This window comes from Rhagoletis zephyria, unplaced genomic scaffold (assembly GCF_001687245.7).
Source record: "Rhagoletis zephyria isolate East Lansing unplaced genomic scaffold, Rhagoletis_zephyria_1.1 Rzeph_scaffold_00449, whole genome shotgun sequence".
Taxonomy (NCBI): domain Eukaryota; kingdom Metazoa; phylum Arthropoda; class Insecta; order Diptera; family Tephritidae; genus Rhagoletis; species Rhagoletis zephyria.
The window spans coordinates 197,157-209,884 of record NW_016157533.1 but is presented as its reverse complement, the minus strand read 5'-3'; the positions used below and the strand labels follow the sequence as shown (position 1 = coordinate 209,884).

At 39.6% G+C, this 12,728-nt stretch overlaps 1 protein-coding gene across 1 annotated transcript in view; it reads left to right on the top strand.

Annotated features, from left to right (window-relative positions):
- Positions 1 to 12,728, top strand: part of LOC108359747 (uncharacterized) — a 222,291-nt gene that overhangs the window by 47,144 nt on the left and 162,419 nt on the right. The window lies entirely within an intron of this gene.

Sequence of the window (12,728 nt, the reverse complement as noted above, 5' to 3'; positions counted from 1 at the left end):
ATTGTCTAAGTAGGTACATACATATGCACGTATTTTTTATGTTAAATTTTATTACCCTGGCAGATATGTACTCATGTTCAAAGATGTTTGAACATATTGCCGAGGACAAAAAAGTGATTATTTGTGTACTGTGTATACATATATTTTTAAATGTTTTTACTACCTATATTTATTATCTTACTTAGGCAGATATACCCATGTTCAAAGATATTTGAACACAGGTTGTGGTTTGAAAATATTTTTCAGAGGGTTGCCACCTTGTTACAAAGTTAGGTTCAATATAAGCAATAGATTAAATAAATTATTTCACTGTGAATATAAATCAGAATTGATTTGTAGAAACTTCATTTTCAAACTGCATGTAGGAGTGTTGCACCCGATTTTATAATTACATTTAAATTTAATTAAGAGGATTCAATAATTTAAATATGTATCACAATAAAGTGTCAGACGAAAAAGGTTTAATGACGTTTTGGTTTAAAATTAATTCGAACAGGATTGCCATCTGTTTGAAAAGTCGAATTAAATTAAATTATATGAAATATTGGTGTCAAAGGAAGGTGTTTTAAGAAAAATTTAGTTTAAGCATTTATAGCATTAAAGAGGGTTTCCACCTGTGTAAAAATTTAAACTCAAATTGCTTAATAAGTCAAATGAATTATTAAAGTTTATTGCCATATGTTTTTTAGAAATTAAATTCAACTTAAATTAAGGGAATTAGATAAACAATTTAAATATGTATCGCAATATGTGTCAGTCGAAAAAGGTTTTGGTTTTAATATATTTTGAATAGAGTTTCCACCTGTTTTAAAATTAGAATTTAATTAAATGAAGTGTTAAAACATGACAAAACATGAAATGAGCAGAAAAAGGTAAACTGAAATCATTTAATAAGTGCAAGCAATTATTAAAACATGGGTATCAAATAAAATGGGTTTAAAAAGGTTTTATTTCTAAACTGTATTTAGGAGCGTTGTTACGTATTTAAAAAATAGAGTTTAAGTTAATTCATCAGGCACATGAAATATATAGGTATCACAATATCAGACGGAAGCTGATGGTACATATTATTGAAGTTAATGTGGATCTGCTTCTCTATTGTTAAGTGTTAATATTTTGCAATTCGCTCATTGCAAACGTCAAGCTGTGAGGTTGTACTTTATTGTGCTCTGATTTTGGCTTTCTATTTGCTAAGTTTATTGTGCTAATTCTGAGTTAAAGTAGTGATAAAAAGTGCTTATGAGCATCTAGTCTGAAATAATTGTAGCTAAGTGAAAGTTAGTGTGTTTTATATTAAACAAAATTTAATTAAATTTCACTAGCATACATTCTAATCTTGCCGAGTCATTTGTTGCTATCATTGCTGTTGTATCCTTTGTAGTTAACAGTGGTTTTTGCACAGTTGTTCTACTCGTTTTGTTTACTTATTCTAGTAATTATTGTCACAGCTGTTTGCGTTGCGTGTATTACTTCAGCTATTCTAAAAAGCAGGAAGAGTTTTACCCTTCCTGGAGGAACTGCGGCCATGATTTGAGCGCGGGTCTTTTGTTTGTAGATTGTGCACGTTTTGCAATGAAAGATTGATTTTTTTATACGAGGTTTCAACCGTGGGATAAAATTCGTATCATAAGTGATTTTTCAGCATGTAGCAAGGCTGTATGGAGAAATCGCCAGTATAGTTCACAACATCGTGATTCTCCGGGAAGTATAATGGAGTGTTTTTCATTATAGCTTAGAGAAGCGTGCGCTAATCTTCCATTTACTCTCATAAGGCCTTTGTTGTCAATGAATGAGTTTAAGAAAAGCAAATTGCTTTTCTTGCTAATGGGTTGAGAGGTCGTTAATTGGGAATATTCATCCTTAAAGTAACGACGCTGGGCTAGGATTATTATTCGAGTTTTTGTAGAATTTACTTCGTCTTGAGTCAAAGAGCTGGTCTTATAAGACGACTTTCTGGATCTTTCGATGAAGCGCAATGCATACGCAATGACCCGTAAAGCCTATGAAAATGTCGCCATACAGAGTTTCCTACATTTATTAAGATTGGGATATACGATTCGCGACGTAAGTCTTCCAAAGGTAAGGTGGTTTCTCCAACCAAGCGAGTACAATTGAAGAGTCGCACCTCATATATACGGTTGCCCTTTGTAACGAGAGTAGCGAACGGGTTTGTGCTATGAGTTTCGATAGGAGGACAGCTCCTCAAAGTTCTAAGCGTGGAAGGCTGACTGTAGGAAGCGGGGCGACCTTACTTTTTGCAACAAAAAGGTGGCAAGTTGGTGGGTTTTCTTCATCTTGACAACGAATGTAAAGCCATGCGCAATAAGTTTACTGGGACGCATCGCAAAATCCATGAATTTGGACAGTGTACGTAGGAGAAAGACCAATCCATCGATGTATTTTGATGGATTCTACTGAGCGAAGATTTTCTATGATAGTACTCCACATGTGTAGCGAGTTTGGCTTAGCGCATTCGTCCCAATCTGTTCCCTCTTTCCAAAGAGTTTGCAGGAGAATTTTCGCTCTTATCATTGTAGGCGAAAACCATATCCTGCCCAGTCAAAAAGTTTAGCAACTGAAGAAAGTATTTGGCGTTTGGTTGCTGAGTGTGGAGTTTGGGGTGGAATAAATGTATACGAAAATGAATCAGATACTGCGTCTTTGTTGTACTCCGGTCTTCCAGATTTAAGAAGTTTGAGTATAAGAGATTGGTGCTGGGTATTTCTTCGAGTATTTTGGAATTATTTGCTGTTATCTTCTTGAGTGAAAAGCTAGCCGAGTTTAGGGCTTGAGTTAGTTGAGACAATGAATTTTTGGCAGTTTCTAAATCATGCCCGCCGGAAAACACATCGTCTACGTATGTTTCCTGCTTAAGCACTTTTCCACACATTGGTGCAGAGTTCTGATGGCTAAGTATGGGGCACAATTTACACCGAATGTCACTGTTTCCATCTTGTAATCTCTTATTGGGTGTTCAGGTGTTTGTCGAAAAACTATCCTCTGAAAATCTTGATGGATACGAGCTGATGCAGTCCCCAGTTGAGGGTTAGAAATGTTAAATCAGTTTAGAGAGTGGGTCCTGTATGGAGAACATCTCAGGGCGAAAAACCACGTGATGGGGCAATTAAATGAAAAATATTTTCCGCTTCTTATAACCCCATGAGGTGTGGATGATTGTTATTTAGGATGAGATATTCTTCTAAGAGGTCTGAGTACGTCTTTTTAAAATCAGATTTTTTTGCAAGACTCTGTTCAATACTTAAAAATTGGCGTATAGTTGAGAATCGGGAATGTCCAAGGGCCAGAGATTCCGGAAAGCCTTTTTTAAAAGGTAGTCGCACTTCGCTTCGACCATCTGCCCTTCTAATTGTGGTATTCTTGTACAGAGTTTCGCATATTTGGTATTCTTCCGAGGGTTAAGCAGGGTCCACAACGTCTTATTGCAACCAAAATCTTTTGAGCATGTTGCTTAATGAGTCGTCGGGTGTTGGTTCGACTCATATGGAGAATGCTGAAACTTGAACTTGAACTGAGCTATTTATAAACTATCCGAAGATGGTATTTTGTACCAACGAGGTATCGGAAACATTTTTTTACGCCTGAAAGCAATATTTTCGGGGCTGCCTATCACCAAGTCTATTTCACCTGGAGTAAAACATGAGGGATGGGCAAGATCTAGTGAGGCGAATTGTGTCCAGTCAACATCCTTTTCTGTGAATGCTGGTAGAAATTGGGTGTGTTGGGGTAGAACGATAGCATTTGTTTCTACTTTAATATTTGTGTCCGTTGTGTTGGGGTTATTGAGCAAATTTGGGTAGAATTCTGTACGATTCAACCACCCATATCGGAAATTTCGTAGTGAGAATTTTTTGTTCGGAGTTTCAAGAAAGTTTTCACTCTTAAGGAGGTACAAGCTTTTTTCTGAACCTGGGTCTATTAATTCCCTCACTTTATAAATGTCACCTAAGTGAAAAATTGGAACTATAGCTATAGCGGTTGGAAGTAGTATTTTTTCTTTACTACTTATGTGATGCGCTTTAATGGATTCATGCTCTTGCTGCCTAGCCACGGTTGAAGAGGTTGGGAGTTCATCGAGTTCCATACTTCCTGGTGCTTCTTCTGTGGGCCTAGCGGTAGTCGTGTACACGGTCCATTTTTTGGGTATTGCGTTTGAGTTAAAATGTAAAATAGAATGATGTGATTTTTGACAGGATGGATACAAACGTAAAGCTACTTACACATTCTCTATATATGTGCTAGGCAATTTCGACAGTATCCAGTTTCTTTCACAAATTTCGATCTTTGTTGGACTGATATTGCTTTGAATTTTGGGCATGTTTTAAGTGGGTATGCTGGTGAGGCACTGCATAATTTGCAGGAATTTACTTACTTCTGGTCATTATGTTATGTACGAGTTTTGTTTAGCTTCGGGTTTCAATTAAAACTTTGAGCTTTCGTTGAGTTAAATGAAATCCCTGAAACCTTTGTTTTAAGGTTGTATTTTGAGTTTGCTTGGATTTTTGGGGTCGGTGAGCATTTAACCTTTCCACTACTTCGTAGCGAGTGGTTAACAATGCATCCATTTCGGATCAGAATGGAAGATCTTTTCATGAAGAAAGAGACTGCTCCCAAAGGGCTAATGTCTCTTCGGGGAGTTTCGAGGTGCATATGTGTATTAGTATTGGGTCCCAGTTGGTTACAGATACACCTTGGGATTTTAATATTGAGAGACAGTTATTAATCGTCGTCTGTAATTTATGAAGAGATTGGCAATTTTCGCCATAAACTGGGTTCAAGTTAGAAGAGTTTTATCAACAAGTATTCGACGATTTTCATATCGTGACCTTAGAGCTTCGAGCGAGCGAGTTCGAAGTTTTCATCGCTGACTGGGTACTGTTTGACTATGATACCAGCTTGGCCCTTTGTTTTATATCGTAAGTGATGTAACTTTTGAGCGGGAGTTAACTTCAAGTGCCTTATGTATACCGCCGTAAACATATCTCTAAAGGCCATAAAAGTCCTGAGTATCGCTTGGTGGAACTTGCAAATATACTTGAGAGGATACCAAGTTAGTGCTAGGGAATGTGGCTTCGGGCTTAAAGAGTTCCAGAGCTTCCGTCATCTGAGCTTTGCAGTTTTGGTAACTATCATTACATTTTGAGTATTTGCTCAAGTGATTCACTAACATATGTGTATGAGAGCAAAATAGCCTGGTATGTTTCTAATACCATTTGCCAGTTTTGATCGAGTTGCGAAATTTTTACATTTAAAAGAGCTTCTGTTTGGTCTGAAACAAGGGAGGGGGCGCCACTTGGAGCAAATAAATTTAAAATATAAATTTCTTCAACCCTTTATCCGACCTCGATTTGGAACTTTCACGCTTCTTGGTGTTTGAAGACTTTGGATCAGGTTCGAGAAATTCTTGATCTGACCCCATTATTTCAATTATAGGGTTGAGTTTACAGCTTTAGAGTGATTGGGTAATGAGCTAAGTAATGGAGGCAAGGCGTTCCAATATATGTATGAACGTATGCAATGTGGAGAAGAAGATCCCGATGGAGTCGATGTCCCACCGCTTGATTATGACGAGGTACGAATAGCGATTACGCGACTTAAAAACAACAAAGCTGCTGGAGCTGACGGCCTGCCAGATGAGCTATTCAAGTACGGCGGTTAGGGGCTGATGCAATGCATGCACCAGCTCTTATGCAGAATATGGTCAGATGAACGCATGCCGTACGACTGGAATTTATGTGTGCTCTGCCTAATCCACAAGAAAGGCGACCCCGCCATTCGCCAACTACTGCGGGTCAGCCTTCTAGGTATAGGTTTTAAGGTCTTATGGTCTGATTATGCATACTTCGCATAACTTCGCACAACTTCGCATAAACTTCAAACTGTAATTTCGTATGTACTTTGTATCTAATTTGTATGTATTCCATTACCCAGAAATTAGCAGAACTTTTAAAAACTTAGCGATCTGTTGAGTTTAGATTTTGCTTCACATTTTCTTAAAGACAAAGAGGAGGATGAGGATACCGATAAAAGTAAAGATGAAGATAGGGGAAGAAAGATTAATATAAAGGTAATTAAAGAGAGACTCAATCTGGGGACTATTTTCTCGGGACTTATCGATAAAAAATCGATATTTTTATCGGTTTTTTTTATCGATATTCATCGATTTTGTTATAGATATTTTTCGATTTTGTCATCGACTCTTATTGATTTTGTTATCGATATTTATCGACTTTGTTAGCGCTATTTATCGATTTTGTTATCGAGTTTGTTATCGATGTTTTTCGATTTGGTTATCGATATTTATTGATTTTGTTATCGATATTTATCGATTTTGTTATCGGTATTTATCGATTTTGTTATCGATTTTGTCATCGATATTTATCGATTTTCTGATCGATCTTTATCGATTTTGTTATCGATATTTATCGATTTTGTTATTGATATCTATCGATTTTGTTATCGATATTTATCGATTTTGTTATCGATAACTATCGATTTTGTTTACGATATTTATCGATTTTGTTATCGATATCTATCGGTTTTGTTATCGATATTTATCGATTTAGTTATCGATATTTTTATCGGTTTTGTTGTCGATATTTATCGTTATTGCTATTGATATTTATCGATAAAAAAAATAAAACCTTAAACTTATAACATTATATTAACAAACCTATCGTTTTATGTACAATTTCCAACCAATAAAATACATTTCGAGGGCTTATATTCAATACAACCTATCTGAAATTCACCGACGATTTAACTGCCATCGATGATATTGATAGGTTAGGTTAGGTTGTCGCGGTCGTCTATAAGACACACTTAGGCTCAGGGCCCATTGTGATGCCGCATGTTGGGTCAGCAACTCCCGATCCCTCCTAAAACCATTTTGAACTTTGAACGAATTTTAGAAGATCCCTGATTTCGACGCATCTAAGGTCCTCCAAGTTGTCGAAGAATTGCCTACCGAGAGTGGAGAGTCTTCGTCTAGATAGAGCAGGGCATTGGCACAACAGGTGGAGAATCGTTTCCTCCTCTTCTTCATCTTGACAGCTTCTACAGAAGTCATGTGAGCGTAGGCCGAGTCGATCGGCGTGCTTGCCAATTAGGCAGTGTCCTGTTATGACGGATACTAATAATCTAATATTGGACTTATTTAGACTCAGTAGTAGGCCAGTGCGGTTGGCGCTGAGCACCGGCCATAATTGTTTGGCAGTTTTGCAGGTGATTTCGTCCTGCCACCTTTCGTTCGCTACTTTAGTGAGCCTCTCGGAGATAAGTACTTACAGGTTTGCAAGGGTATTCCTATTTCATCATTTATATCCTCAAAAGGAAGTTTCGTGCCAAGTCGCGCCAGTTCGTCGGCCTTACAATTCCCCTCTATGCCGCAGTGTCCCGGAACCCATATTACCTTTGGGCGAAATGACTCAGCCATCTCGTTAAGAGATGCGCGGCATTTCATGGCTACCATGGAGGTTGTCGACTGCTTCGTGAGGGACTTTATTGCCGCCTGGCTGTCAGTGAAGATGTAGATATCAACTTGGGGTATCATATCACACTTTACCAGTTTCGTGGCCCTGTCGATTGCCATCAGTTCAGCCTGAAAAACGCTACAGTGGTCCGGGAGACGAAAGCTGAGGGAGATTCCCAGGTGATGGGAATATACACCTCCTCCAACCCTACCCTCGAGCTTTGAGCCATCTGTGTATACATGGATGGACTCTCCACTACTTACAGCGTCATGCTTCCACTCTTCCCTTGAGGGTAGGAGGGTCGCGAACGCTGTAGCGGGTGCAGGTTCCGGAAGTGCATAGTCCACCAATCCGGGTAGCCCCGGAACTTCCGTTAATATTCTACCGTGACCATAACTGGTATTTGACCACTTATTTAGAGTATTCATTCGAATTGCCGCGCCACTTGCGACTTGTTTGGCATGTAGGTCCACCGGAAGAAAATTCAGTAGGGCATACAGTGCCTTGGATGGTGTTGTTCTCATCGCACCAGCTATGAGTGTGGACGCAAGCCTTTGAACCTTGTCCATTTTTTTGAAGTTTACCCCTTTCCCAAGGGCGTTCCACCATACCACTATACTGTGATAGAGAATTGGCCTAACCACCGCCGTGTATAGCCAGTGTATTATTTTGGGTTCCATCCCCCATTTTTTCCCTATTGCTCTGCTGCAGGAATATAGTGCCACTGTTGCTTTGCGCACTCTATCTGCAACGTTGGGCCCCCAGTTTAGTTTCCTATCTACAATGAGACCTAGATATTTGGTCTCTTCCTTTATTGCGAGGGTATTGCCCTCTAGGGTTATGTTCCCGAGATCAGGTATCTTGTGCTTCCTGGTGAACAGCACAAGGTCTGTTTTTTCAGGATTCACTCCCAGTCCTCGCCTGTCACACCACAGGGATAGTTTGTTGAGGGATCTTTGGATCAGATCTGTCAATGTTGAAAGATGTTTACCCGAGATAGCTATTACAATATCGTCGGCGTATGCAATTATCTGACCGCCAATGTCTTCAAGTTCCCGAAGAAGGCTGTCTAATGCTATATTCCACAGGAGCGGTGATATTACTCCCCCCTGGGGTGTACCCCTGACGGGGAACCTTTTTATAACTGATTCACCTAATCCTGCGCTTATTTCTCGGCCGATTAACATTCGTTCAATAAATGAGGCTAGTGAATTGCTTACTCCCAGATTTATCAGAGATGAGATAATCGCTGCAGGAGATACATTGTTGAAAGCACCCTCGATGTCCAGGAAGGCCGCGAGGGTGTATTCTTTGTAATAAAGTGATCTTTCAATTGTGTGCACTAAAGAATGGAGTGCTGTTTCGACTGATCTCCCTTTGTTGTAGGCATGCTGGGCTGCCGAAAGTTTGCTGCCCACCTTGTCTCTAATGTGCCCATCTATTATTCTCTCTAGAGATTTCAACAGGAAAGACGACAGACTAATTGGTCTGAAGTCTTTTCGTCTCGTGTGTGTAGTTTTCCCTGCCTTGGGAATGAAAACTACTCTTACCTCCTCCCATTTGTGGGGTATATAATTCATTCGTAACACTGCTTCAAAGACTGGTACGAGTATCGGTGCAATCATTCCTGCTGTATGCTGTAGGTCAGCGGGAATAATGCCGTCTGGTCCCGGAGATTTAAACGGTTGGAAGCTGCTAATAGCATGCTTTATGTTCTCCTCGGTTATGATATTCGCTGGAATGTCATCATGGTTGCCTATGATTCGGGTATTTGTGACTCTACTGTGGAGGCAACCCGGAAAGTGCGTCTGTACAAGAAGCTCTAGAGTTTCTTCGCTGCTAGTTGTCCAATCACCATCCTCCTTGATGAGATAGCTAATATTGCTGGGACTCATAGATAGTATTTTGCGCAGTCTGCTGGCCTCCGAAGTACTTTCTATCTTCTGACAGAAGTTCCTCCATGAGGAGCGCTTAGCGTCTCTTATTGCATACTTAAATCGGCGTTGCCAATCTTTAAATTCACTCCAAGAGTTGGATCTCTTAGCTTCATTAAATTTTGATCTGCATTCCCTTCTGAGGGCTGCAATTTCAGTGGACCACCATGGAGGTTTTGGTTTCCTACTTGTTGTTGATATTGATGCTGACCACGTATGTATATCGTTTGATAGAAATATTTGTTATTGAATTGCATAGTTCAAATTAACATTAGTGATGATAGCTAAGCACCAATTGGGTTCAACATCGGAAAGTAGCTTTTCTGAAAATTGCAGATAGATTGTATTAAAAAAAAGCCCTCGATATATTGATTATGACACAAATTATATATGTAACGTAAGTTTCTCTTCTACAGTGTGGCCCAGGCGCACTTACATATAATAAAATAAAAGCAGCTCCGGCCCCACCGCGCTTACCGAATAGTGAAACAAGCACCAAGTGCAGTGAAAGAAACCTTGCCGTAACAGAAGCTGACCAAAAGCATTCAGCTGATCTACGAAATGCTTACTTTTCGTTCGTTTCCCCCACAACCAATGCTGATAGCGGCAAATCGTACTATGCCTCCCCCCAAACCTCGTGCGTTACATCTTGGCATGCACAGTCGCTAATGTCTCTGGTAGACCAAGTTGTTCTAACGCAACAACAAAGCATTAGCTTAGCAACAAGCACAGTAACAACGGTTAGCTCAGCTCTCACAACAACAACTACAACCACGAACTCAGCAATGACAACGGTTCCACAACGCAGTTCACCCACACCTGCACAAACGGCAATTTCGGCACCAGCCCAAGCCAAGCAACGCAGCTCAGCGCAAGTTGACCTACTTAATCCAACAACCCGTACATTGACTCAAACGGGTATTGATAGGTATATACAAGTCAAACGAAAATTAAGCCCACTGCAGCAAAAAATTGCAAATCCATCAAAAATTGCAAAATCGAAAACCACTGAATTAACCCTCTACGGGGAAATAATTTTGCGATTCTGGACAATGAATGTGACAAAGAGCCGAATGAAGTTTCCAAAGCCAAACCCAAACCGCCCCCAATTTATTTACGAGAGCAAATCTGTAGTGAGCTCGTGAATAAATTAACTCAGCCTATTGGAGACAATACCTTCCACGTAACGTCAGTTACCAAGGGCAACATTAAAGAGACCAAACTTCAGATTCTAACTGAAGAAAATTACCGGTTGGTAACCAAACACCTTAATGACGATAATGACTTCTATACGTACCAGCTCAAAAGCAGTAAAGGACTGCAAGTAGTAATAAAAGGTATAGAATCAAGTGTACCCATTGGTGATATTGCTCATGCTCTAGAGAAGGCAGGATTCGCTGTTAAAAATGTTGTCAATATTATCAACAGAGCAAAAATCGCTCTGCCTATGTTTAAGGTAGAACTTAAGCCAGAAACAAAGCCGATGAATAAAAACGCAGTGCACCCAATTTACAATCTACGATACCTTCTACACCGAAGAATAACAGTGAAGGAGCCGCACAAGCGAAACGGTCCCGTACAGTGCACAAATTGTCAGGAATTTGGGCATACCAGAACATACTGTACCTTGCCAATGTGGCGACCTTCACGCTTCCGCTTCTTGCAAGGCTATCATAGCTGATGTGGCTGTAAAGAAATGCAGTAATTGCGGAGGTAACCACACCGCCAATTATAGGGGATGCCCTGTATACAAAGACTTAAAGTCTCGCATGAATCAGCGCAGTACAGCCGTACGCTCCTCCACCACTCCAACTAGCTCTTATACATACCAACACCTCACGCCATCAATCAATACACCAGAAGCCTTTTTTGCCAAGGCGCAGCGAGTTCCCAACGTTTCTTTTGCCGACGCATTAAAACTACAAACGCAGCAAAGCGCGGCGAAATCAAACTCCAATCAAGAAATATTTGCAAATATTCAAAGGAATAATACTGAGGAAATGCAGCCAACCCCCCTACTTGTGGCATAGAATGAATGATATTGAATCTTACCCATTGTATGACTCAATTCATGTCTACTATGCAAAATATGATTCAAGACCTCATAAAGGCTTAAAACCAGTTGTTGCAAATTTTATTAAATAAAAAGTTAGTGAATTGAAAATTTGCTTATGGAATGCTAACGGTGTAAACCAGCGTAGATAAGAACTCAGCCAAATTCTCTGAATATAACATAGATATTATGATGCTAATGTCCGAGACACATTTAACAAATAAATATAATTTCTTTTTACCTGGATACAAATTCTATGCTACAAATCACCCAGATGGTAAAGCTCATGGAGGCACAGCGGTGCTGATTAGAAATAGAAAATAAAGCACAATATTCTAGACTCAAAAGCAACAGACTGTCTGCAAGCAACTACCATATACTTACGAAACCGCGACCGAGACTTGAATCTATCGGCTATTTATTGCCCACCGCGATTTTTAATTTCTGAAAATGACTTTAAAGATTTTTTTATAGCCTGGGTAATAGATTCCTGGCAGGAGGCGACTTCAACGAAAAGCATACGTACTGACGATCACGCCATATTAACCCAAAAGGACGGCAGTTATACAATACCATTATAAACAGGCACAATAGTCTAGAGGTCACATCTCCTGGTAAACCTACTTACTGGCCCACTGATATAAAGAAGATACCAGACCTAATAGATTTCGCAATTACAAGAAACATATCTTCGTTTGAAGTACAAAACCGCGTATCGTCATTCTGAAAAACCGCGTAACTGACATTGGCTGCCAAAAATTGGATTTGCTCACACAAGCTTTTGGCTCAATCCTTATCCATTCCTCCTGAAATATAGTAGCCAGAAATGCGATTGCTTTATAAAAAAAGATAACCATTTTGAAATATGAGTGTTTTTACGCTCTAGGAAATAGTTTCTACAACTTCACATACGCGGTTTTGCATTTTGCTGATACGCGGTTTTGCATTTTGTTGATACGCGGTTTTGCACTTTAAACGACGATATACAGAAATAACATAACAGCAGAAACTCTACCTGAACTATCATCCGATCACTCCCCTATATTAATAAAACTATATTAACAGACCCAAAACATCGAGATTGAGCCTCGTCTAACTTCAAATAACACCAACTGGCTTAAATATAAAAAGTACATCAGTAGTCACCTTAAATTAAACACTTCACTTAACAGCGAGGGTGAGATAGACTCCCTTGTTGCACTTATTAAAGAAACCTTTACTTCAGCCGCTGGCCTGGCAACACCAAATCAA